The sequence below is a fragment of the Hemicordylus capensis genome, chromosome 5, assembly GCF_027244095.1.
Source record: "Hemicordylus capensis ecotype Gifberg chromosome 5, rHemCap1.1.pri, whole genome shotgun sequence".
NCBI lineage: Eukaryota > Metazoa > Chordata > Lepidosauria > Squamata > Cordylidae > Hemicordylus > Hemicordylus capensis.
The window spans coordinates 84375773-84402653 of NC_069661.1; the positions used below are offsets into that span (position 1 = coordinate 84375773).

The 26881-nt window shown below is 43.8% G+C and overlaps 1 protein-coding gene across 23 annotated transcripts in view; it reads left to right on the plus strand.

The window, feature by feature from the left end:
• TENM3 (teneurin transmembrane protein 3) overlaps nt 1-26881 on the plus strand; it is a 2371016-nt gene that overhangs the window by 1419797 nt on the left and 924338 nt on the right. Inside the window, exon 13 of one of the 23 annotated variants that reach the window (XM_053252608.1) lies at nt 10737-10821. The exons of the other annotated variants lie outside the window; for them this stretch is intronic. The gene's annotated coding sequence lies outside the window, so the exon portion shown is untranslated. The remainder of the gene's footprint in view (nt 1-10736; nt 10822-26881) is intronic. 23 annotated transcript variants of the gene reach the window in all.

Genomic DNA, 26881 nt, shown 5'->3' on the forward strand with positions numbered 1-26881 from the left:
TAGAACACTGTCAGGAAGTTGTCCATCTGCCTCATCCTTATAATATAGTGTGTCAGTAACGGAGTGGACAGCAGACTTCCAAACCTTAGCAAAGTGCCCCCTTTTCTTGCACCTGTTGCAAGTGACCTTTTGTGCAGGACAGTGAGCAAAATTGGCTTTGTGGGCAGAGTCTCCACATTGGTAGCAATGGTAGTTCTTTTCTTGTACTGTCACTTTCTGGGACAGTGCCATACGAGAAGATTGGGATTTGAAGGATTTAAACTGAACAGCCTAGATTCTGGGAGATTGGTTTGGGGATATCAAAGAAAGCGATTTGGCATCGTGAAGAGCATTTTCCACCCTCCTAGCCATTTCTATGTTTCCCCCCCCAAGGTAAATTTCCCTTCCAGTAGTTGTTTTTCATGCAGTTTGGAGCAGTTTGTTTTCTTAACAATCTAATCCCTGATCATTTCATCAGTAAAGCTGGCAAACTCACAGAGTACACTTAAGGCACACGCTGCTGTGACATATTGATCAATAGATTCACCAAGCAGTTGGGATCTAGAATAGAGCTTGTAATGTTCTGCAACCACATTCAAAGTAGGATTGAAATTACCATCTAAGGCTTGAAGGGCAGCTTCATAATGGTTGGCATCCCCTTCCAAGTTGGTAGGGAAGGTCAAATATTATTTGGCCTTCAGGCCCCAGGCAGTGAAGCAATATAGCATTCTGCTTTGCTGGAGTAAAATCATGGGTCTGTATAGTGAGGAGGTAATTGCAGAAATAAGACCTCCATTGTTTCCAGGGTTGAGTAGGTGCTCTTGGGGTGGACAAGAAAAAGGGTGGTAGTGAGATTTTGAGCCGTGCTGCAGTGGGCATCCAGTGAACCAGAGTTCAAGACTAATAAGGGGGAATGTACCTTCAGGGGTTGTTCAGGTCAGGAAGCTGGAGAATTCTCCAGCAATAGCAGAATTCCTCAGATCAGAAATGTAAGCCAGTAAATGTAAGCCAGTAAAGTCCCTGCATCTTCCTTTCATTGATGCAGGGACTTTACAAGCTTTGCAGGCTCACACGCATAGCTGGTTCAAAATCTCTTCACCAAATGTTTTATAGCTTCTTCCCTCATAAACACCAATTAGTCTGATTTTCGTTTAACTAAGACTTCATTCAGAAACAACTCCATTTTTCCCTTTCCCTCCCTTTTCTGTCTGACTCCACCCCCAGCACTCTCTACAGGATCTCCACTGGGAGAAACTTCTAAAATCACAAAACATAAAAGAATACCAGATAGCATACAACCCACCCACACACCCTTATCATTGGCATGGCAGCCCTGCCACAACTGCTTCCTCCACCACCAGGCAGCCTCCTGGGTGGTGGAAACATGACCGCCCAATTATAGCTCTGCCCATGCGCAACTCCTGAGCATGTACTCATGAACCAACAGTTGGAGGACAGCCAAGTCTTTACCAATTGTCTGATGCCAACACATGAAGTACTTAGAGCCAAACCATGGCAGTTCTTAATTCCAATAGCTTTTCTTCAGTTGTCCTTTACCAGCTGTCAAAGCCAGCCTGCCCCCTTGGCCCTAGCCTTGCCCTCGCTGGCACCAACTCCCTACCTCTGAGCCTGGTGCTGATGCTATCTTTCCCCCTTACGTTCCAGGCACTGCACACTTTCTTTCTGAATGCTGAGATGGTAGCTGCTTGTTGAATTAGGCAGGCAGTGTGCATCTTCCAGATTCATCAGCTCCTGCTTCTCCCATCCAGCACTGGCAGCAGTTCAACGGCTGTTGCCAGTGCTGCCAGTGCTAGGAAGGTGAGGCAGGGGCCAGTGCTAGGAAGGTGTGCTAGGAAGGTGAGGCAGGGGCCAGTGAATCTGGATAAATGCACACTGTCTGTTTAATATAGCAAACAGCAGCTGTGCTGTCAGTGTGCAGGCCATCCAGAAGTTAAGGGAGATGATGGACGTTGCCAGTACTGGGCTCAGAGATGGGGCTGTAAGAGCCGGTTGCTGACACTGCCCAGCTTCTTCCTTACCTTCTGGGTGCTGTGAATGCTCTCATGGGACTTGCATGGCCATTGTTTGCTGTATTAAGCAGGCAGCATGCATTTATCTATATTTGCTGATCCCAGCGCTGGGAGTTGGAAGGAAGGACAGGGACCGATGCTGCTTGCCTAATATAGCAAGCAGCAGCCATACCAGCTCCAGGAGAGCACACATGGTACCTGGAAAGTGAGAAGGAGGATTTGGAAGGGGATTTGCCCTTTTTTAAGGTTACAAGGTTTTGTTTAGGTTTTTTAACTTTTAAATAGACATATTTTTATGTTTAATATGTGTACTTTTAATTTGTATTTTAAATGTGCATTGTTTTAAATATATTGTAAACTTCTTTGGGATTATTTTAATGAAAAGCAGTATAGAAAATGGAACAATAAATAAATAAGTCCCACTACACATGTGCAAGCTTGGCATCACTGTGTTAGTCCAGTGCTTTGAGTCTGAATGCATGGAGAGGAGAGCTAAGGGCACTCTGGCTAGTCATTCCTCCCGTGCCTTAGCTGTGCTCACAATCTCTCTGTGTTCAGTGCTTGTCTGCAAAGGCAAGCACTGAACACATGTGTCGGCATGGAAGCACAGGTGGCATGGTCCTGTTGCCCCCACACGCATTCAGGCTGAATGTCGGAACTATTATGCAATGTAACTGTTTTCATTGGCAAGCAGAAAAGCTGTGTGTTTGTTGTCATATAGCTAAACCTCTAATGAGGCATAAGTCACATTGAAATAGCTGGTTCATAATCCCTGTTATCCATTTTTAAAAGTGCTGTCAAATTTACCATTGATGAACAAGCCTTGGAAGCAAGGAGGATACACTGAGAGATGTTCTCAGTGGCTCCCCACAGTTATGACCTCTCTACCACAAGACCAGGATGAATTGTCCCATTTGCTAAGAAGGGTCTGCCCTAGTCTAAGCAGGGTCTGCCCTGCATTTGAATGAGAGACTGTATGTGAGTGCTGCAAGATATTTCCCTTAGGGGATGCGGCCGCTCTGGAAAGAGTTTTTACATGCTTGTATGCAGAAGGTTCCAAGTACCCTCCCTGGCATCTCCAAGATAGGGCCGAGAGAGACTCCTGCCTGCAACTTTGGAGAAGCTGCTGCCAGTCTGTGTAGACAATACTGGGCTAGCTGGACCAATGGTTTGACTCAGTATAAGGCAGCTTCCTATGTTCCTACCGCAGTGGTTTCTAAGACTATGCCTGTACACAAGGAAGGAGAAAGCTGTTAGTACTTGTTGCGTTTTTATCTATTTGTCTGATTTGTATCACTGTTTAATGTCAGTTTTCAGATTTTTTCTCACTATAAACCCTTAAAAGCAGGTGGCCAAAATAAATAGGTTTTGTGATGCAGAAATACTTTAGGGAGTAGAGCCTGGCATAAATAGCAATTGAACTGCAACCCTAAAATATTTTCCACATAAGTCATGTAACTCTGGAAGCAGAGGTACTCCAGTATAGTATTGAGAGCAAGACCTTCTGATCATTCAGAAGCTTGCAAAACCTACAATAGGCTTCCTTGCCTGAAGTAACTTAACTAGTTCATGTTGTCCAATGTACAGGTCTTGCTATGTACAAGAACTTAGAGGGCTAAGAGAACACTGTTGTAAAGGTTTGTTGTCCAGCATGTTGTAATATTTCTTTCTAAATTCTTTTACTGAACTATGTTGAATAATCTCAAAAAGGTACAGCACGTCTGTCCCTACAGGAGGTTTTTCAAACATATTTTATTACAGTCCTAACTAGATCTCTAAAATGTTTTACTCGTTTTAGTCATCCCACAGATCACTGTTAGACATATAAAAGAAAAGTTGATTCTTAATAAGAATTTTTTGAAATCTCAGCATGTGCCTCAACTGCTCAGTACACAATAAATGTTACATCAGGGACACAAATATCATTACTCTGAAAAATTACTGACGGCATGATGATTATGGAAATCGTCATCGACTGATCATCAGTCACAATTTATTTCTAATCAATGTCTACAATCTGTTACCTAGATGAAAATTTTTATTGAAATTGCCTCTGGTGTAGTACAGCTCTTCAGCACTAACTTCATCTTACAAGCAGAGAAGCTTTGTCATACATCATCTGCTGTTCATGAATGGAACCACACTATGAGCTCATGCCCTCAAGCAATCCAAATTACTTAGAACACTGGAGCACTACAGATCCTTAGTCATTGGTAAAGCACTTTAAATGATGAACCAGTCAATGCACCAACTGTAAATTCCTTCTCTACATAGTATACAATATGATCATGTATTTTCTTTCCAAATGCCAATGAATAATAATGTTTTAAAATTTTCAAGGATAATTCTTGCTTAAGCTTGATGTTGTGGACCTCTATGTATATCTTTAAACTGTCTTTGTATAAGTTAATTATAGGATATGATTTAGACATTTTAAACCATGGTATCTTATATTAGATATAGGGGCCATTCACATGACTTGGCAAAGGGGGGGCAGGTGAGCAGGAGGGAAGGCTGATCCAACTCACCTTCCCCCCACCCAAGACGATTGCTCAAATGTTGCTAGGAGTGAGAATGTGCTCCCAAGATGATCTGCACTACTGACTCCCCTAGCCTGGGTTAGGGTGCATGTGAGAACAGCCTCATAGTTTATGATTATTATTGTTAGTAAGTAGGATAATTTTAAAATAAATAATATTTTTTTAAAATAGAAAGCCTAAGTAATTGAATCCCATTATAGCCGTAGTTTATATTTTGAAACTCTGTAACATAACATATACATTTGATTCTGTTCACATTTGCACCAGTAACCTCCCACATGTACCCTGGAAAGCTATTTGTATCACATTTGAAAATGCAGAGAATCAATAAGCAGTGAATGGATTGTAAATGGACAGCTCTGTATCTATTCACCTTGGGATCTTTGAGGTCCTTTGAATTTAATTCAGCGGAGTGGTGCTTAACATTTTTTTTAATTGTCCATGAACTTCAGCATATGGATCAGCCATAGAATTATTTGTTCTTCTGCTACAGCTTTTGCTTATCTTTTAAGAGATAATTTACTGATCTCAGTTAATGCCTTGTCATCAATAAATAATTATAGGCACTTTGATCATTTTAAATTGCAGTTCATCCTTCTTCCTCAAATGTGGAAATGTTAATCAAAATTTTAAGCATATGCTATTTTCATTCTAAATCAGGTTTGCACTCTTTCAAACCATTAACAACGGATCTGCAGTATGTATCACTCATCTATTTTCAAAGCATTCTGTACACAAGATTTGTACACACTAAAGCCTAGTGTCCGTTATTTTGTGTACAGAATAAATGTACACACCACATCTAGATCACCAACATACTAAGTCAAAAAGTCAAAAATTCAGGATGTTCCTAAACAGATTAAGATTCAGCAATATCTAGATGAATTCATGTCTCTATTGCTATAAAATGTATTTTGATAGAAGCCATTTTCCATAGGCATGAGCTACCTTATGGATCAATCAGTATCTTGCCCCCTTATCTTCTGTAATATTCAGAAGAGATAGCATTCTATTTGGATTAGCATTTTGGGAAATATGTTCAGGTCATTTATGTTAACAGAACTGTTCTGGGGCACTGGCGGAATGCCCCAAGATTACTTTGGGGCTTGTGTGGGGAATTAGCAAGACTATTGTGAACAGCCTGTTACAGAATAAATTTCTGTAAGTTTTGGTCTAGAAATGATGAGAGAGAAAATAGATATGGTACAATCATATTTATTTAGGGAATTATTTAAGTGCAGGAAGAGAAAAATTAAGCAGGCAAGGACCCAATAAAATATTAACTAATAGTGCTAATTTGGAATTTCATGAAGAGGCATTTTAGCTCAAGGTTCAGATTATTACCGAATCCGCTCAGGGCTGGCTAGAGAAATGGCCTTAAGAGCAGCTTCAGACTTAAAGAGAAAAGAAAAGGGGGTGAGGAGATTTAGGAAGAGAGGCAATTAATAATATCTAATCCAATATCCAGTGGTGTGTCTGTCATACTTGTAGGGTAGTGTGTGCTGGTGGATCCTCTCACAGGGACAAGGCAGTTCAGGTCTGCGGACAGGTCCAAACTGGAGGCTGGGATCTGAGCTGGAATCAAGGCTGGAGAACATAAGAACAGCCCTGCTGGATCAGGCCCAAGGCCCATCTACTCCAGCATCCTGTTTCACACAGTGGCCCACCAAATGCTGCTGGAAACATACAGGCAGGAGCTGAAGGCATGCCCTCTCTCCTGCTGTTACTCCCCTGCAACTGGTACTCAGAGGCATCCTGCCTTTGAGGCTGGAGGTGGCCTATAGCCCTCCTACTTGTAGCCGTTGATAGACCTCTTCTCCATGAAATTTTTCAAACCCCTCTTAAAGCCATCCAGGTTGTTGGCTGTCATCACATCTTGTGGCAGAGAATTCCACAAGTTGATTATGCATTGTGTGAAAAAGTACTTCCGTTTGTTGGTCCTAAATTTCCTGGCAGTCAATTTCATGGGATGACCCCTGGTTCTAGTGTTATGTGAGAGGGAGAAGAATTTCTCTCTATCCACTTTCTCCACACCATGCATGATTTTATAGACTTTTATAGACCCCCTTCCTAATGATCCCTAGCATGGAACTGGCCTTTATCACAGCTGAAAAATATTGAGTCAACACTTTCAATGAGCTGTCCACCACAACCCCAAGATCCCTCTCCTGGTCAGTTACCAACAGCTCAGATCCCATCAGCGTATACTTGAAGTTGGGGGGTTTCGTCCCAATGTGCATCACTTTACACTTGCCGACATTGTACCACATTTGTCATTTTGTTGCCCACTCACCCAGTTTGGAGAGATCCTTTTGGAGATCCTCACAATCTCATTTTGGATTTCACTACCTGAAAGAGTTTGGTATCATCTGCAAATCTGGTCACCTCACTGCTTACTCCAACTTCTAGATCATTTATGAATAAATTAAAAGCACCAATCCCAGAACAGATCCCTGGGGGACCCCATTTCTTACTTCCCTCCATTGTGAAAATTCTCCATTTCTTCCCTCTGTTTCCTGTCCTTCAACCAGGAGCACAAGCTTTAACTGATGGTACAGCTAAAGCCAAAGCACAGCATTTGTTGGCATTTGGGCTTGAAACAGACAAAATCATGCCTTCAGTCCAGGCACAGGTCACACCTCCTTCCGGTTGGGGCTGACATCCGTGGTTGACAAAATAATTCATATTGCTTGATTGGATCACTAGGTGTGATATTGATGAACAATAAAATGAAATAGTTTTAACGAACTGTATGGGCTAGAGTAAATGTGCAAGCTCAAAGCTTATCTGGCACACCAGGAAGACCTTCGAGGTGGGGAAATAATTCTTTTGATACCAACTGTTCCTCTGGTCCCTGTCAGGCCATTAGTGCAGTGATAGTGGGGTGGAGTGCTCAGCCTTATCTGAGTTCCTGTGGAGATGATTAGTGCAACTAATCCTTTATGCCAAAAGGGGAGTTTTGCCATTCCCTTGAGAAATAGTGTGTCTCCTTAACTCACATCTGCTCAGCCAGCTTCCTTCTCTGAGTAGAGAGGAGCCATAGGTTTATACCTTGCAGTCACTAGTTATGCTGACCTTGGGTAATAGTTGTGCCATGTTTGCTTGTGTTAATTGACCAACTTGAGAGTATTGCCAAATATGGGATGTGCAGAGTTCACTGTCCCGTGAGCTCATAGCCAAGATGGAGACTGCAAGCCTTCAGTTCCAAATCACATAGTGGGGTGCTGTTCATTAGGGATGTGCACAAAACCGGAAAACCCAGTTCAGCTTGAGCCAGGTTTGGGTGGGTTTGAAGCTGTACTGGTAAAGGGAATCTGGAAAGGATTCCCCTTTACCACCAGTACAGGGCCAGTGGGGCCAGGGGGTTTAAATAAAAAGAGTTGGAGTAGGAGGAATATGAAATTTTACCTCAAATTTGCCTGTAACGGCTGCAGCGGTTATAGAAGCTGGTTGGGGTGGGCTTGCCTATTCCAGCAAGGGAAGGAAGAGCCCCTACCGTCACCCCGACCACCCCTGCAACTGCCACAACAGCCACTGCTACCACCAGTGGTGGCGGCAAATTTGAGGTAAATTTTTACTTTCCTCCCACCCCAACTCTTTTTATTTAAGCCTCCTGGACTCCTCCTTTACTGGTAAAGGGGAGTCCTTACCGGATTTCCCTTGATGCTCCAAGCCTGTTCCAGCCAAACTGTGCTCAGTTCTGCTCAAAATTGGACCAAACTCCATCAGGTCATCTGGTTTGACATCAAGCTGGCCCGATGTTGAACCGGTTTTCACACCCCTACTCTTTGTAGCCCCCAAACAGACTGTTCTAGTGACATTTAAGAATATACATTTCAGTACAAGCACCTCTAAACATGATGGAATTAATTAATTCAGTGTAGTGGAGTTTACACCCTTTCACAATAAGGTAGTAATAGAAGCTAATAGAGCAAAAATATACTGTAGGACAAAAAACATATAAACATATTACTAATATCTGTATAAAATATAAGAATAGCTCTGTATACCTAAGGGACTGTCTTTTTTCCTATATCTTATTATGATGTTAAAGATCAGCTGACAATTGTGTCATCATATAGAGTGCAAATGGCATGGAAATAGGAATGGAGCCATAGCTCAGTCACACAGTGACTGAGAGCAGGGAGGAAGGCTGCTAGCACTTACCTCCTCACAGACAAGCCCTCCGTCTTTGCTGGGTGGGCAGATCACCTGCCAGACAACTTATGGCTGCTCCCAGCACGCAGAGAGTCAGGGGCTGGGAAGCATCACCCCAACATCTGAAACTCCCACAATGCACCGTGCAAGTATGTGGTGCATTGTGAAGATTTCCCCGATGCCAGTGGGACACCCACAATCACTCAGCCCTGGTTACAAGCAGCCAGGGCTGGCAGACAAGCAGAAAAATTGTGCTAAAGAAGTGCTTGCTCTCTTAACCTCATTTTCTAGGTGGGCTCCAGAGGCAGGTTTGCCACTGCTCCACCTCCGGGAGCCAAGCAGCTCATGGCAGTTCTCACATGCAGGCAAAACCAGGCTGAGTTTCCTTAACCCAGTTTTGCCTACACATGAGAACAGCCTCAGTGTATGCCAAGTTCCAAGTTCAGTCCCTGGCATCTCTGGACAAGACGGAGGTAATGTTGGTCAGTAAGACAGCCAGTGAGGAGATTTTTCCAATTCTGGATGGGGTTGCACTGCTCTTGAAGGAGCAAGTATGCAGCTTGGGGACCCAGCTCTGGACCCAGCTCTGGACCCAGCTTCCATACTGGACCCAGCTCTGCTTTTGGAAGTTCGGGTGGAGGCGGTGGCCAGGGGTGCCTTTGTATGGCTTCGGCTAGTGTGCCACCTGCATCCCTTTCTCGAGAAGGCAGATCTGGCCACAGTTACCCATGCCTTAGTCACGTCACGGCTGGATAACTGTAAGATGCTCTAGGTGGGGCTGCCCTTGAAGAATATTCGGAAGCTGCAGCTAATGCAAAATGCGGCAGCTAGAATTTTATCTGGAGCTGCCTGTTGGGATCACATCACACCCATTTTGAAAGAGCTGCACGGGCTACCAATTTGTTTCCGGGTCCAATTCAAGGTGCTGGTTTTGGCCTTTAAAGCCTCAACGGTTTGGGCCCGGGATACCTGAGGGACCACCTGCTCCCAAGGGTTGCTGCCCACTTGACGAGGTCATCTGAGTGGGCTCTTCTCTGGGTGCCAACAATGAGGGAGACTCGGCTGTCGTGCATGTGGGACAGGGCCTTCTCTGTTGCTGCTCCAGATTGTGGAATGCTCTCCTGGTAGCTATTTGCTCCTCAGTCTCCATCACAGTTTTTAGAAAGCATGTTAAATCTTGGCTTTTCACCCAGGCTTTTATATGATTGTCTCTACTGCTGCTTCTTTGTATTTTGTACAGTTCTTTTGCTTGTATTTTAAATCTTTTTAGTCAGATTTGTTTTATATTTTAGATTAATATTTTAATTGTGTCATTTTTATAGTTTTGTTTTTAATTTTTGTGTGAACTGCGATTGTTTTAATGAAGGCGGTATAAAAAATTAACAATAAATAAATAAATAAATCTATCTTTGTCAGATAGGGCTGGGAATGACTTCTGTGAAATCTTGGAAAGCTATTGTCAGTGCCATCTCGTTCAGTATTTTCTGCTAGATAGACCCAATGGTCTTAGTATATGGCAGGTTCATATGTTCAAATGTATTGACATATTCCTGACAGCTGCCAATGAGCTAGAATTGATTTTCCTTGATTATTCACCACATTTTGACTTAACCATATATAACTCACTGTGATGCAAAAATTTCTTAATACAGGCTTTTGACAGTTGGAATTAAGATATGAAGAGAATAAGTTATCTGGGGTCATAAGAACTTAAGTGTATAGGTCTGCTGGATCAGACTAAAAGTCCATTTATCCAGCATCCTGTGGTCAACCAGATGCTCCTGGGAAGCTTACAAGAAGGACATAACATCAATAGCCTTTCCCCACTGCTGGCTCCAAAAACCTGTAATTCAGTAGCAGACAGACTCTGGAGATTCCATTCAGTTGTCATAAACATATGATAGCACTGTCCATTCACAACATGGGCAAATTGTTTCATGCAATAGGCAAGATTTTATCCACTGCTTGCATATTGCCTGCTTATGTTATTCAGAATAACTTTATATTTATATTTACCAAACCCTTGCAGAAATCTAAGCCAGTTGCCATCGCCACACCGTCTAACAATATGGAAGGATCATAAGAAAAGCAGTATGATAGGTAGGAACTGCTAGGTATGTTGGCATTTTATCTTATGAAGAGTTATTTCTTTTTTCTCTGATAATGTGACCTACTGAACCTTCAAGATATATTTATGATGAATCCAGATAAATAAATAAATAAATGGAATAATGCCTAAGCAGACTGGCTGACATGATCCACAGCCTACCATCAGTTGTAACAGTCCGCCCTGATACTGTTGCAGACTTTAAGGCAAGCTCCAATGTTATTCAGAAGCATTGGTTCTGGATGCAGTGTTTCCATGGGTTTCCAGGGATGTAGCTGCAAATTCAGAAGTGCAGGCACTCTCCATGACAGCCCCCATGGCTATGCCCACCCTAACTGCCAAAGAAGTCAAGAAGTACCGGCACTCCATCCCTGCACGCACACCTTCCACTACCCCCTGCAGATTTTCGTTCATGGCAATCAGGAAACCTGCAGAAACACTGCTTCCACATCTGCTGTTTCTGAACTGCATTGGAGCTTGCTTTGAAGTCTGCAGTAGCCTAAGACAGACCATTACAATGGTAGCAGACTATGCTTCATGACAGCCATTATCTCACCGTAAAAGATGGTAAAAGTTTTCCCACCATTTGAAAATGCAAGAATCATTTTGTTCTTAGACACTGAGTTACTGAAATATAGATTTTAAAAAGGAAGCTTCGAGCCAAAGAACTGGCTGGCAATTCATATTAAAATCTGAAATTCAGCACACTGCTGTTTAGCTGTCATTGCATCCTTAGAGTTACCAGGCATGTCACAATACTTCAGTAACAGTTGATGTCACAACTGGCAGCATTCTCCTTCTATTTCTGAAAGGTCCAGCAGTCATGTCAGTCTAGAATTCAGACCTAGCAACCCTGTTCTAGGCCCACAGTTGCCTTGTCTTTCTTTCTGAGAATAGAGCACAGCTCCATGTCTACTTGGCTCTTATCTTCACCTCCATTTATCCACTACTTCTTGTTTCCGAAGGTCCCTTCTTTTCACATTTCAGGCCTCTCTGTCAGTGGTTTCACTGGCAGAAGTGCAATATGATATAAATGGTTAATTCAGGCAATGTTCGTGTCAGTACAAAAAATGTGATTAACAATTTTAGCTGAAAAACCAATTTTTGACAGCTACACAACTAGAATCCTAAGATGGCTCTCTGATAATTATTTGACAGATAACCTTCAGTGGATACATTGCTAACAGTCATTTTAAGATGCTTGGAATGCCTTTGTCTCCTTTAAACAAATTCAGCTTTACTGCAATTGATTTTTTTTTCAGCCACTGGCAACTTTACAGCCACATTTCAATATGTATCAAGCATTGAGAAAGCTTGTGGTAAATTCTTTGATTCCATGAAATACAGAGTTAAGTTTCTACAACATAATGGTTATGTTATCTACTTCCAACATTAATGCTTTCTAAATGATGTGAAAAAATATTGTTCATTTTTGACATTAATATTTTTAAAATGGCAATGCAGTTCAAAATATCTACTTTGATAGTGTGTCTGTCATAACTGATTTCACCTGTTCCACTTTGCTGTGCCATTTTGATCAATGAGGCATCTTTTGAATGAATTTTGCACGCTGAATAATGATAGACAAGTAGTTCTGATATCAGTGAAAATATTCCACATGATTTCATGAGTATGACATTGCAGTGGTGTCATTTGTCTCATTACACTAAGTTGGAAAGAAGCTAAATGTCAATAAATATAAAAATTTCTTGAACATACCCTCAGCTAGAGCAGGGGTAGGTAACCTTGGCTCTCCATCTGCTTTTGAACTACAACTCCCACCATCCCCAGCCAAAATAAATTGTGACTGGGGATGATGGGAGTTGTCATTCAGCAACCGCTGAAGAGCCAAGGTTACCTATCCCTAAGCTAGAGGTATTAACTCCATTATTTGACATGGTTTGAATTTATGGTTTTAAACATGTGTCAAGAAAAAAACATTACTATTTATTTTGTTGGGGGGAAATATAATCCGGACAGGGGCATATCCACCATTGAGTGGACAGGTTCAAAGAACCCAGGCCTCCACCCCTCAGGGGCCACACCTCATGCCCCAGACATGCCACCCAGTGTCTGTCAGATGCAGGGTGTGTGATTTAGCTCCCAAATGGGGCTGCACAGCCCCATTTGGGAGTTAGATCATCCAGCCAGAGTGACTCTCCCTGCCTTTTGTTTACAACAAAGCAAAACAAACAACAGAAAAAGTTAAAACATCAGTTAAAACAAAATAAATGACAACATAAAAGTTAAAACATTACAATTTAAATTTAAAAAAACAATATTTTAAAACAGTGTTAAAGTTATTATAACAATATTTAAGTAAAAGATAATGGAATGTCTACATGAAATAATGGGATGTCTACATTAAATTAGCTGATGTAAACACTATGGCCACGATCCATAAAAGTTAGTTGCTTTTAAATTCCTTTGAAGGCAATGAGACGGAAGTGCATTTTTACACTTCCATGGATTTCAACTCCTCATCATAGTTACTGCTGTGCTAAATGTCCTTGACCTATGCAGACTCTGTGGGTTATATCTTTTGCACATATTGGTTGTTCTAAAAACTCTTCCAAACAGCCAAAAGCTCAAACCTCCACATTATTAGCCTCCTTGATGTGTGTGCAGGTTGGGATTTTAAGTTTGAAGATAAGAAGAGCTATTAGAAATATTAGCCGACATCCAGAGCAATGAACACTGGAGAAGCAATAGCACAAGATGTTATCTTAGTTGCACTAAAAATGGGAATTGTTATAATATTTTATGCTATTTATTGTCATTTAGCGCATGTCTCCATTGTTATCCCATTGTTATCCTAGTGTTTCTGACACTTGTAACATAACAATAACATAAAAACGAATGCATACCTGTGGTTATGAAATAGTTGCAAAACTACAGAATGCCTCATTTATTTTAATAGGAACATTTGTGCAAGAGTGAAATAGTACTATTCACAAATTCCCGTAATTAAAATAGCTTCATAATCATGCAAATAGTGAAGTAAAGTTATTTTTTTGTATATGAAATTAGCAAGGCTTAAACCAAGAATAAATGATTAGCTATGTAAAGTTTATGTACCATAAGTGGCACAGCGGGGAAATGCTTGACTAACAAGCGGGACCTGTTCGCATCCCTGCTGCTACTATATCAGACAGCAGTGAAATAGGAAGCTGCTGAAAGGCATCATCTCATACTGCCCCGGAGGAGGCAATGGGAAACCCCTCCCGTATTCTACCAAAGAAAACCACAGGGCTCTGGCGGCGCCAGGAGTCGAAATTGACTTGATGGCACACTTTACCTTTATGTAAATGATCTCCAGCAGGGCATGCCAAGCATATTCAGAGCGCCTAGCCCATCCTCTGCAAGGGAAGTGCAGCAAAAGCCCTTTAAATGCCCTGCAATGCCAGCGCCGCTTCTGCCTGCCGTGGCACCGCCTCCCCCACAAGTGGCCCTGCACTCTGAAAGCACCACTCAAACTCCCATCCCTGGGAGCGGGGGCTGTGCGGGATGGAATCCTGCTTTCTTTAGGGGGTGGGAGGAGCGAACCCACATTTGCCATAACAGGATATGCAGGTGGAGCAGGGCAAAGGATTCTGGGGGGTCTGACCCACCATGACCAGGGAAGATGTCACAAGAACAACACTGTTATGAGAGGTCCACTCTATTGGGAATATGTCTGTGCCTGCTAAGGTGCTATTCCCACCCACGGACTGTGAGCTCACAAGTTGAGCCAGCCACTTAACCACCAGGGAATCCTAGGGGCCTTGCACTAGTGGGGAATAGTGGGATAGTGGTCCCAACTACCCTTGTTTAAAAACAGAATGGGGGGGGGCTTTTCTCTCTCCCCTCATCTTTCCTCTGCATTGTGCTCAACCCGGAGGACATCCCTACGCCCTGCCATCAATAGCCTGGCCGCGTGCACGTCCATGAGAAGGTCCAACGGGACAGCACATCCACTAGAGTTTCAAAGTTCCCGGGTCCAGTGCGTCTGTGTGTATGTAGATGAGTGGTTGGTCTCTAGGGAGAGGGCACTTTCCTCAGCTTCCTTGAGCCTGGGGCATCCAAGTCGACTGCAGGGACTGCTGGCAGCGGAGCACCTGTGTACAGGTGCGGATGGCCAGGCAGGGGCCTGGTACCACAGCCGCTGTTACTGGGATCAGAAAAGTAGTTGCCAGGACACCCCTGCCCACTGGATCCCAACACAGCTCAACTTAAAACACCCATGGACTGCCTCTCTCGTGAGCAGGTGTAGTCCACGTGGGCAATGCCACACTCATCATCATACTTTGCCTGTCTCTGAGTAGACTTGGCCTTGCCCATGAGTTATGGGGAGCTATGAGCCCCCACACTTTCCCATCATTTCTTTGTCAAAAAATAGAATGTATTCCCCAAAGCTCCACATGCTCCACACACCTATATGTGTGCCTGGAAGCTCCAAGAGGACATCTAGAAGGCCCCTGGCTGCTTGTCCTGGTGCATACGCAGTGCTGCTTGAGAGCGGAGCACAGGCACACACCTGTCCACCCATTCATGGTTCCTGCTTACCATCCTGCCACCCGCCATATGTAGATACACAGGCACAGGGATGGACGGGAGATGGGAGCACACCTGCTCTCCGGGCACTGCTAGAGAGTGAAACTGCCACTTTGTAGTGCTGGAAAGGACACACCTGTGTACATGGCCGTGCAGGCAGGCAGGGGACATGGAATCACAGCAGCTTGCCTATTGTCACCAAGACCAGGAATGTGCTCTCCAAGACAGCACTCCCAGCTCCTGTGAACCAGAACCCATCCTCGCCCTATTTAGAGCACCCATGGCCTGCTGCTCTCATGAGGGAGGTGTTAGGTGGAGAAGAGGATGTTTTGCTGTCTGGCATCTTGACAGATTTGTCAGGCCAGCTCACTTCTCTCCACTTTGATGGTCCTTCTCCTGAGCTGTTCAGGGGTGTCCCCATGGCCTGCCACTCTCATGCCCGGCCACAGAGCCGTGGGTTGGATGGAGGTTTCCTTGAAAAAGGATCTCTGCTGACTTAAGACTGTCTTGCCCAAAGGGGAAGAGGCTGGGCCCCTATTCCCCACCCTGATTTGTTGCAAAATCGAACTTGGCTGCTCTGGAATCCCTTTGGGGATCTACCTTTCAGACCTCGCCAGTAGCACCCCCCACACAAACTATTTGCATGGACGGTGCAGGCACTGGGCTGTGGAGCGGGACCTTCCAGCCATTCCATGGGGCACCCCAGGCAAGGGGAGCAGGCATTTCCAATGATCCCTGCCAATCTGCCTGAGTGTGATTGGCAGAGAAACCCATGCATATGTGCTGTGGGGTGACCTGATTGTCATGTGCGTGGTTGTGATCCTGCTGTCCACCATCCATCAAGACTGGGAAAGGTATTGCTGGGGTTCCCTTCCCTAGGGCTCGCAGGGACATAGTATCCCACTTGTGCGCCACCATGGCCTGTCACTCTCATGAAAGAGCAGTACTGGTCTATAAAGGCAGGGCAGAGCACCATATGCACTTTATTGAGGCCACACAAGTATCACATGAGAATTCTGATTGCTTGCCTGGATTGTTCTTCTCATGAGTATGACTTAGGGAGCACACATCCCCTTCTCCTGTAGAAGAGCTGGGGGGCCCTTCCCCCACCCTCTCTGTGTGAAGAATAGCTTGGCTGCTGCAAGTGCCCTGCTTGGGTCTGCCTTTGGGCTTCCCCCTCCCGGCACCATGAATGGGGTGCCCTGCTTGTGCTTCCACTTGGGGTGCTTGTAGACACCTCTGCCTGTTGCTCCCCAGTCAACTGAGCAGCTCTCTGTAATTTTGGCATCCCTGTAGCCTGGCAACTCCATAGCTGCGCGGCTGACAGGAGGGGTGGGGCTGGTTTTCCAGGCACCTGCCCGCGAGAAGTGCTGAAAGCCTGAAAGACTACAACTCCCATAATCCCCAGTCACAGTGGTCAATACTATGGATTATAGAAGTTGTGGGCCAACATCTGCAGGAGAGCAAAAACTGAGGAGACCTGCTTTAAAGTTTAGTAGCTCCACATAAAATTACCCTAAAATTGTGAAGCCAACATGTCATTTAAGGCACAGTTGAAACAAGACAGCATAGTGGATGTATTCTTATCTGTGTTACTAGGGTTGAATATTTATGTCATTTTCACAGGACAACCTTTTTCCAGCTCAATCAATCACTTTGGAGTACCTTATCAAAATATGTCTGGAGCCTGATTCTTTATGGAAATGGCCTGCCTTAATCAGGCTCTCACAATGAGACACGCAGAGTAGATTTCTATGTTTAACTCATGAAATATAATTAAAAAGAGAGAATGATTTGATATCATTAATCATTACTTATGCCTTTCCAGGAGGATCAGATTCCTCAGTAGTTATTTTTGAATAAAGGCGCACATGCCACACAGCCAGCCTTACACCCAGGAGGGCTCCCACAACACTTACTAGCCCGTGGGCACTCCTAGCAGTGGCAGGGTGGGGGGAGGGATTTGTGCATCCTAAGTACTGTGTCAGAACAGCTGCAGCCTACTCTCATTGGAAATTATGAGAGTAGGCCCCAGCTACTCTGACACACCACTCACTCACTATCCATAGAGCCTCCCTGCTATTTCTAAAAACATGCCTGGGCTGGTGAGTGCTGCAGAAACGGCAAGTCCAAATCCCTTGAAGATGTGCAACAGGCCACATGTATGCAAACCAATATGTTCACACATTTAAATCACACAATTTGAAATAGTCAGCATGTGAATGTATTGCTGTTACATCACAGCATACCTGGCAGTGCCTTAATTTTGAAAGTGAAACACATTTGGGGAAATATAATACAGTACCCTATTAGCAGCCCATTAAAGCTGAAATATGGAAATCCAGTGTAACTGGTACTTTAATTATAAATGAATTTCCTTGAATATAATTTATCTTGCTTCAGATATTTTTACTTTTTTTGGTTATTGCATCAAACATTTGTTTAAATAGCAGAAGTAAAATAAACCAAACAAGAGTAAGTCATGAGCAGGATATTTCATCTTATTTCCAAGTATATATAGAACAAGTTTTTTTAAAAAAAAAATCAACAGATTTGTTCGCAGTTAAATGAATTTAGAATTGAACTGTTGGTCTTATGACTTCAATGGGACTAAACTGGCTTAAATCCAAGAACTTTGACTTAATTGGACTGCAGATTGGGCTGTTATTTTATCTTGTTTGCAATTCTCTATTCTTTGAATGAAAATGATGTAATCTACTACTCTGCTAATGCAGCTCAATTCTGCTTTGGCTAATTACCAATGTGCGACTATCAGAATAGTAAAATTTGGATGCACGTTCATAGCTCTATTAGCCAAAGTGACTTTGTGTAATAAGAATCCTTCATGTGATTGTTAGACCACAGCTTGCTAGCTTTAGTTTAGTATCAGCACCAGTGTTGATGATTATATGACTTGTCTTTGGCAAGATATCAGTTCTTCATTTACTTTGGATTTGTGTCCGTGTGTGTGTGTGCATGCGTGCGTGTGTGCGTGCTTGATCTCTTTTTTGCTGCCTATTCCTCTGGATCCTGTTCTTCGGGGGGAAATTCATACAAAAGTTTTCATTCTGAAATGGAAAACATAAATTCAGTTCACAGGAGTTCTTTAAAAAACAAAACAAAAAAAACACTGTGCTACTACAGTGTTACCAGACTGTATCAAATCACTTTATACTCTGTTAATAGGAAACAGGTACTTCTACAGAAAATATTATGAAGTGTGATAATATGGAATTTCTGACACGCTGTAAGTGGACATTGAGATTATGTTCTTTAGTACACCACATTGTGTTATTTTATCATGTTAGAGTAGGTACCATGGCTGATTATGAGGCTTATTGAGGTGTAGTTCCTGACTTTCTAATTATACTTTTTCATGTGTGTAAAATTCCCCTATGAATAAAGTGACTTTTATACAAGTTGGGGTTATTTCTACTTTTACCAGATAACTTCTTTAAGCTCACTTGAAAATATGTCTCCTCTTATTTATAGTCTATTTGTAAGGAAAGTCCTACTATGATCATTTTAGTTAAACAATGATAATTGTATATATATATTTCAGTAATGTTTAATGCAGTAGTCAGGGTAATTGGTGGACTATGAAATTATTAATTCTCTGTAAGAATGGAGATTAAATATTTGATTACAACTGTTTTCAAGGACGTTGTGTCTGCCAGTCCCAGGACAGAGTGAGTGTGTGTGTGTGTGTGTGTGTGAATAAAATGTTTGAAATGTTTCACTTGTATAATATGTCTTGTCTTCTTGTCACAGAAGAACAAAAGATTTGACAAATTTGAAATATCTATCGAGACAAAAATCTGGTCTAAGATTGCTGAAACCCATACTCCGTGAAACCATCTCAGTTCTTATATACACATGTTTGGTGTTAAGATATTTTAATATATATTTACATGGTGCAGTACCCAGAAAAAAGTAAGCATATGTCCATAGATGACTGTTGGTGGGAATCTGAGGCTATGATTGAACACTCAAATGTAGGTGTTCCTGGCTTTCTTTGTAAATCACACATAACATAAATCTAAGTGATAAGAACACCTATATTGAACTTCCATGATTGTATGTATATTTCTTGCCTGCTTAAACCCAGAACCAAGTTGGCAAAAGCATAGAGGTGTGAAGACTATATTTCTTTTTAGCCGCCAACTTTTAGAGTTGATGGGGGCTATGATTCATAGACACCACCACTATGATTCATAGACACAATTATATATTATGTTTTCCAAGATGTTCATAAACCGTTTAAGCTACACTGAAGTATTGGGTACAGATATATTTTTTACAGTCCCAAACACTTCTGCACTGCTTTTTGAAGGTACATTAGCCCTCTTCAGACAGCCCAGCGTGCACAGTGCTCATACTTACAGTGGGGCAGACGTTTCACCATCCTGCTGTCACTTAGCCCCTCACACTTGACAAACACACTTACAGTGTGTTTGTCTGAAGGGGATGCACCGTAAGCATGTCCAGTAGTGATTCCGTGAGTTGCAATCTCAATCGATAAAAGTTGTTAGTTCTGAAATTCTGACTATGACTATAGTTCTTGCTGTATCAGAACTGAACTGGCTAGATGATTCTCCCTCATTATGGTTTTGGGACTCATTTGGCAGATTATTTCTTTTCACAGCATTAAATAATAGCCTCTTCAGATGATACAGCAGGAGGGGGTGAGTGACAGCAGGGCGGTGGTACTTCCTCCCCACTTTCCCCCACTGTAAGCGTGACCAGTGCTCATGCTGTAACGTCTGAAGAGGGCTCTTATTTAATGCTGTGAAAATAAATAATCCACCAAGTCAGTCGTGAAAACCACAATGGGAGAACCATCTGGCAAGTTCAGTTCTGAAACAGAAAGGACTATATCATAGTCAGAATTTCAGAACTAAAAACAAAACATATATTTAATGAACAAGTACATTTGCTGGTCACATATATAGGAGCATCCGAAGATATAGAGCTCTTCTTGATTAAAGAGGCAAGCCACATTCATTGGGATTATACTGAGGCTGAAAATAGGGTTGTGTGAGCTGGCTTGATTCAAACCACACTTCAACTCAAACCGGCCCAGTTCAGCCAGTTTGCGTTCGAACTGGACCGGCCCCCATCATTGAGGATTCCCCTATACAAGGGGCATCCATAATCCTCCTTAAAGGCCTCTTGTGGGGAAGAGAAAGGGACCTCTGTTTCAGCCTGGTTTGGACCTCCACTGGCCTGGACTGTCATTTGCGAGGCCAGCAAGGGGCTTGGAGGAGCCCGCACCTCCACTCCTTCCACCTTTGATGTCTCTGCTGCCACCTAGCTGCCTATGCCACAATCTCCACTAAAGAGACGGAGGCCCATTTCTCTCATCAACACCCTTCAGTCTTTGGGAGGATAAGGGAATGTCCACTTTACAAGTATACCCAAACCAACCTGCAAACCGGTTCGAAGGGCAAACTGGAGTGAATCTGTAACCATACCAGGCCAGGTCAGTTTGAATCTGGTCCGGATTTGAACCGAACTTGCCAAACCAGTTCCGTGCACATCCCTAGATGAAAACAAACCAGCTCATTAAACTATCCCATATGGAACTCTTCTATTCCCCAGCTTTTACATTCCTTAACCAGATAACACTCTATCCCATGACTGGCTAACTGAAGTGTTAATATACGCATTGCATTACTGATGTATCAATTTGTCCCATATGGCATTCCTAACTATGTGGTTATCTACTCATCTGTAGGCCCTAAGTATTCAATGAGCTATGTTTTATTACACTATTTGCTTTTCTATAGTCATGAGAACATGTTAACACTCAGTTGACCCACATAACTGGAACTTTGCTACAAAAGTCTAACTTCTGAACAACTCTTTGATCTATCATGCATATCTATTACATTTGAAAGACTGTATTACTTTTGTCTTAATGAAGTAGTTATCAATTAAAATGTGCTTAAAACTGCAACACAATCAGACATATTTTGTACTATATTGATTAGCAGGTCCTTATCCATAAATTGTGAACTGAACATTAACTAACACTAATTTTACAGGCAACAATTAAACATCTATAAAAACACATTAACAGAAAAAGGGGCCTGAATATTCTCTTTGTAGTCGACATCCTTCACTATTCCATGTTTCTTCTCTCTTTGGACTTAACATATAAAGGAAATCAAAGTTCTTCAAAGAAATAGAAGTATAAATTAAGCAAAAGAAAAAGAAGTAAGGCATCTTAATTTAGCTTAGTTGAGTTGATCTTTACAGATCAATAACCGAAAATCCTATTAAAAAACAAAAAACAAAACAACTTGCTCAAATAATGATAATGAGATTGGTTGACATGATGGGCGAAGACCACTGCTGAAAACCCAAAAGCAGAGAGACTACTGAGAAAATTGGCAGTAGTGATATGAGCATTACAGCCATTTCTCTCATTCACGAGAATACTGGAAATAAATCCACTACAGCTGGTTCTCTCAGCAGCCTCGCTGCTTCTTGGTATTCAACACCAGTGGTGCCAATGTCTTCCATATCCTGAAATACTGCACATCATGTCAGCCACTGCCAAATTAAGATGCTCTTTTTGTAGTGCCCACTGTCAGTGCTGATGTGACACATAGACACAAACATCCATTGCTAGTATAGGTAGCTTGTGGCATCAGCAACTCCCAGACATTTGGGAGTCAGGATGCCAATGACCGAGCCATGGTCGTTATTACTGATCACAACAGCCACAAGAACCCCTGGTCTGGAGGTACAAGTTGGTGTCATTCGATTCTGATCAATACAGGTCATTCACTGGCACATTAAATGATATGACAGAAAAGGCTAGTGAAAACAAACCACTTAATATGCTCCTAGTGCTATGCAACAGGACTGATTCAGAAAAGTCCATTTCTTCTTCATAAAAATGGGGAGTGATACTGATTATCAAGATTTTAAGTCTTTTTGCACTAAAAAAATCACAAATTATTTCCACACTGTTTCCCCTTTTATAAATACATAGAAGTGTATGGCTCACATTCCTCTGCCCTTAGGAAAATTATTGCTAGCTAGTCTTTCCCTTTTTGGACCTGTTACCCAATTTTTGATTGCCAAAGATGTGTCTGAGATGTTTTGGTAGCTACCAAAAATTCATTAATGTATTTCCAGAAACTAGATACTGCATGCATCTATGGTTAATTTTTAAGTGCTTGATATTCTTATGTTAGTATACTTTCTTCAGAGAAAAATAAGTAGACATGCTGGCAAACTTTATCGGGCACAGGCCCAGAAACAAACTTTAGGTGTGTGAAATGGCCAGCTCAAAAAAATAAAAATAAAAAGAGGTGAACATCGCAGGGAGGCTGAATTCTTTTCAGGCTCAGATTAAAATCCAATAGTCTCTTCTGGCAATAGGTTGGAATTAATCTATCTCTAAATTTAACAATCATGTTATAATAAACCATGTTAAAGTTATGTGTACAGATCAACAATTAAAATGCTACAAATGTGTAAACACCCTAGTGAAACAATACTGGGGTTTGGATGAATTTATAGGATGAAAGAAATAATATTTGGTTCTTGATTGCATGTAATCTCCCAGGAATGGAAAACAGAGTCCAGGGCATTCAATGTTCTTACACTTAGTAGTATTCTGTATATGCATGCATAATAAGCTGTTCTTCCAGAGTGCTTGGGGGGGGGGGGAAACCCACCTTCTCAGCTGTGCAGCATGGTGGTTCCAATCTGGATTGTAGCCAATTCAAACAATGGCACCATCATTCACCATGATACAGAACAAAGCCATTAACTGGTTCTCCATTTGAAACTATGAGGTTGTGCACACAACCTCAACTACACACTCCCCAGGACTGGGGAAAGGCAGGAGCTCATCTGCCTTTCCCTTCAGACAAGCATCATCATTGTTCCTTTTGCCATACGCCCATACAAGCAGTGGCATGGTGAAGGGAAATGCCGGGAGAGGGAGAACTTTCCAATCCTACATCCCAGGGTGCCCTGGGGAACGAGCACAGTGGCTGCTCTTGTAAGAACAGCTACTTTGCTCAGCGTGGTCACTCTTCCCCACCAGCTCACTGCCGGAAATGATGGAGGGGGAGCCATTTAACCCAGCAGCGATCACCCAGATGATTGCTAAATGCCAGGTTTTTAAGCTGGGTGTTTTTAAACAACTTTAAAGTGTTCCTGACACCACCTTTTTAAAGCTGGTGTGTGGGCAGCACCAGGAGTGAGCTTTCTCCTGGCTCTTCACACGTGCAGCCTAACCTGGCTGGGTTGTCCTAGCCTGGGTTAGGCTGCACGCATGAATACCCTTACAGTGTCCTTACTACGTGGCCCAGGTTAGCCACACTACTTTTAGTATCACTGTAGTGCAGGAAGCATATTTGATTTGCTTACCCTCCGCTTGTGCCATAGTTATTTATTTATTTTATTTATTTGAAACATTTGATATACCGCCCACTCCGAAGACTCTGGGTGGTGTACAAAAACATGCAAAACATGACAGCATTAAGATTACATTCTAAATAAAACTAAAGTAACTAACAGCGGGGGGGGGGTGGATAGATAAACTACAGGGTAAAAGCCTGGCGAAAAAGAAAAGTATTCAATAAAGATTTAAAAATTGACAAAGAAGGAGCTAAACGAATCTGCAGGGGAAGGGAATTCCAGAGAAGTGGGGTGGCAACCGAGAAAGCCCTTTCACGGGTTCTAAGCTCCCTGAACCTCTCGAAAATCGGGGGCTGACAAAAGGGACATCTGACCAGATCTGACCAGACGGGATGTAACTGGATGGGAGAGGCGGGTCTGTAGGTAAACAGGTGCCAAACCCCGCAAGGCTTTGAAGGTAAAAACTAGGACCTTAAATTGAACTCGGTAGTGAATAGGCAACCAGTGCAATGACTGCAGGAGAGGTGTTCCCCTGTCATATTTTCTGGCACCCATAGGTAAACGAGCGTCTGCATTCTGGACCCATTGTAGCTTTCCGATCATCCTCAAAGGTAACCCTAGATAGAGGGCATTACAATAATCTAGGTGGGAGATAACAAGGGCATGAGTCACTATCATTAATGCTTGCCGATCAAGGTAAGGGCGTAATTGACAAATCAGATGGAGCTGGGCAAAGGCACCATATGATGCTGAATTGTGGAAAACAGGATGACAGCTTTGTCCTCCTTTGATGCATATGATAACAGTGTTTTGCACCCAGACCCAAGGAGACACGGACGCAGTTACTTTTGGTAAAACTGGCCACTTTATTAACATACCCAATTGCAGTGGACTTTTTAAGGCATACAGCTGGGATTGGCGCTGCACCCCCACAGTGCAGGCACTCGCGGGTGAGCCACACGTGTGGCCGCCTTACCCTAAGGCCTAGGGCGCTGGCACCTTGGCTCGAGGCAATTCGACCGCTGACAAGCGGGAACGCCCTTCTCAGCCGACCTAATGTCAGGGCCCTACTATCGGCGCTATCCCTCCAACACTGTCCAGCCATATGGAAGGAAGCCGCCTAGAGCGGGGTAGGAGTTGAGCTGCATCCCCTATCTGTCAAGCCTCAGGGGATCAGTGCCTCCTAGTTGAAGCCAAAAAGCTTACCTAAGTTGCTACACCAGTTATTTCCCAGTTTTTTACCCGCACTGTACCTGCCACTGCGGGCGTTAGCCTAGCTTAACACCCCACACCCCATAAGCCCTTCAGGACCACTGCCAATCCCAGCCTCCAGTCATCAATGAGTAGCCACATCCCCTCAGGTGAGAGGTGTACCCCGTCACCCCTATAGAGTGCAGGCTGCGAAAAGAGTATGTCATCATGTGGTATGCAAACGTCCCCCTTGGTGGCCAGAAAGCGTGCCATCTCCGTGTTAACTCCCCATCTAGCCCTATCGATCTTGTTCTGCTTGTGTGCCCCCCTCCATACTCTGCGCTCTGTGATATCAGACCAGAGTATAACCATGTCCAGGCACCATGCCAGCACCACCTCCAGGTCCTGTATGGTTTGCTGAGACAGCGAGAATCCAGACTGGCTGACTAAGTCATTGCCCCCAAAATGCAGCAGCAGGATATCCAGCACCAGATTCTCCTCGAGGAATTCATGCAGCATTGGCAGGAATTGGGCCCTCCGCATGCCCCTCCTTCTGCGCCACTCCACCGAGGCCCATTGCCCCAGGCCCAACTGCATTCCAGGTTCGGCGCCCTGTGCCCATTTTAATGCCCAAAAAACAAAGGAGTGGCCCAAGACGAGGACTCTGGCCTGCTCTGCCAGAGACATCGCCCCTGCGCAAGAGAGAGAACGTTAGTAACGGGTGCAGTAGTGTGCCAGGGGAGGGAGGGAGGAAGCCTCATGCTAGCACATGTATTTCTGATAGACCCCTGACTTCCAGCAGCCCAAACGCTGTATCGCCACGCTTGAGAACCCCAGGTGCGCCGCCTCAGAGGTCGCCCCAATTCTGAATGAATGGGGAGACAAATGTCGCATAGGCACCTCTGCAGCCACGAAAGCCTTCTGCAGCACAGCCCAAAATTGGTATTGTGACAGGTGCCTGCCATCCGTATGGATGAAGAGGCAACCCTCCGCTTCCCCCCTGCCGGCTAAGTATGCTTCAAGCGCTTGAACTGGACGCAAGTGTGGGTTGACTGCCCTGTAGAGAGTGATGACCTGCCCTCTTCCCTTCTGGTCTGTTTTGGAAAAGCGGAGCTGAAGCACTGCCGAATAGGGACTGAGGGTGAGGTCTCGCCTCTGCAGCACCCGCCCCACTACCCTGCGTGCTCCCCTTGGGGGAACTCACCTATCCTGAAAGCTCCAAAGAAGGCCAGTAGGGCTGCTGCTCAGAACAGGGCCTCCTCGTATGAGGAAGAGCAGATCCCCTCTAAGTGTTGTGATGCACACATTAGGGCCTCTGGGGTGATTGGCTGATGGTGGTCGGCCTGGGTCGGTGTTTCCCTGGCCCAGCCCTCCAACATAAACCGCACCCGGAAATCGGCCATGTGGTCTGGCAGCCCCCTAGCCTTCCTGTAAAAGGCCAGTGCTGCCAGGTGACCCGCCATAGTGCTGACCACCAACCTGCATGTGTGGAGATGAACCAGATATTGCATGAGGTGTTCTGGTGGGGGGGGGGGCACTCTTGCCTGATCCCTACCTGAGACCTAAATTGTTGGAATGCCCTAACCCTCCTGCCATAGGCTACCCGGGACCCCTAACTCCCTACAAACTACAATAAACATGTGGAGCAGTAAAGCACAGTGGTTAGTGCCCGCCCCACCTGCGAAAAGAAAATCATTAAGGTAATGAGCTGTAGAGAGGAGCCCCGCTCGCCTGTGCAGCACCCACTCAAGCATCATGCTGAACGCTTCAAAAGCCGCACATGATACTGAGCATCCCATGGGCAGTGCCCTATCTGTGTAAAACTTTTCTTCAAAGGCAATGCCAAGCAGTTCAAAGTCGTCTGGGTGTACAGGCAGCAGCCTGAAAGCAGACTCTATATCACACTTTGCCAGCAAGGCCCCGGGCCTGCAAGCCCACACCATATTCACCACCTTGTC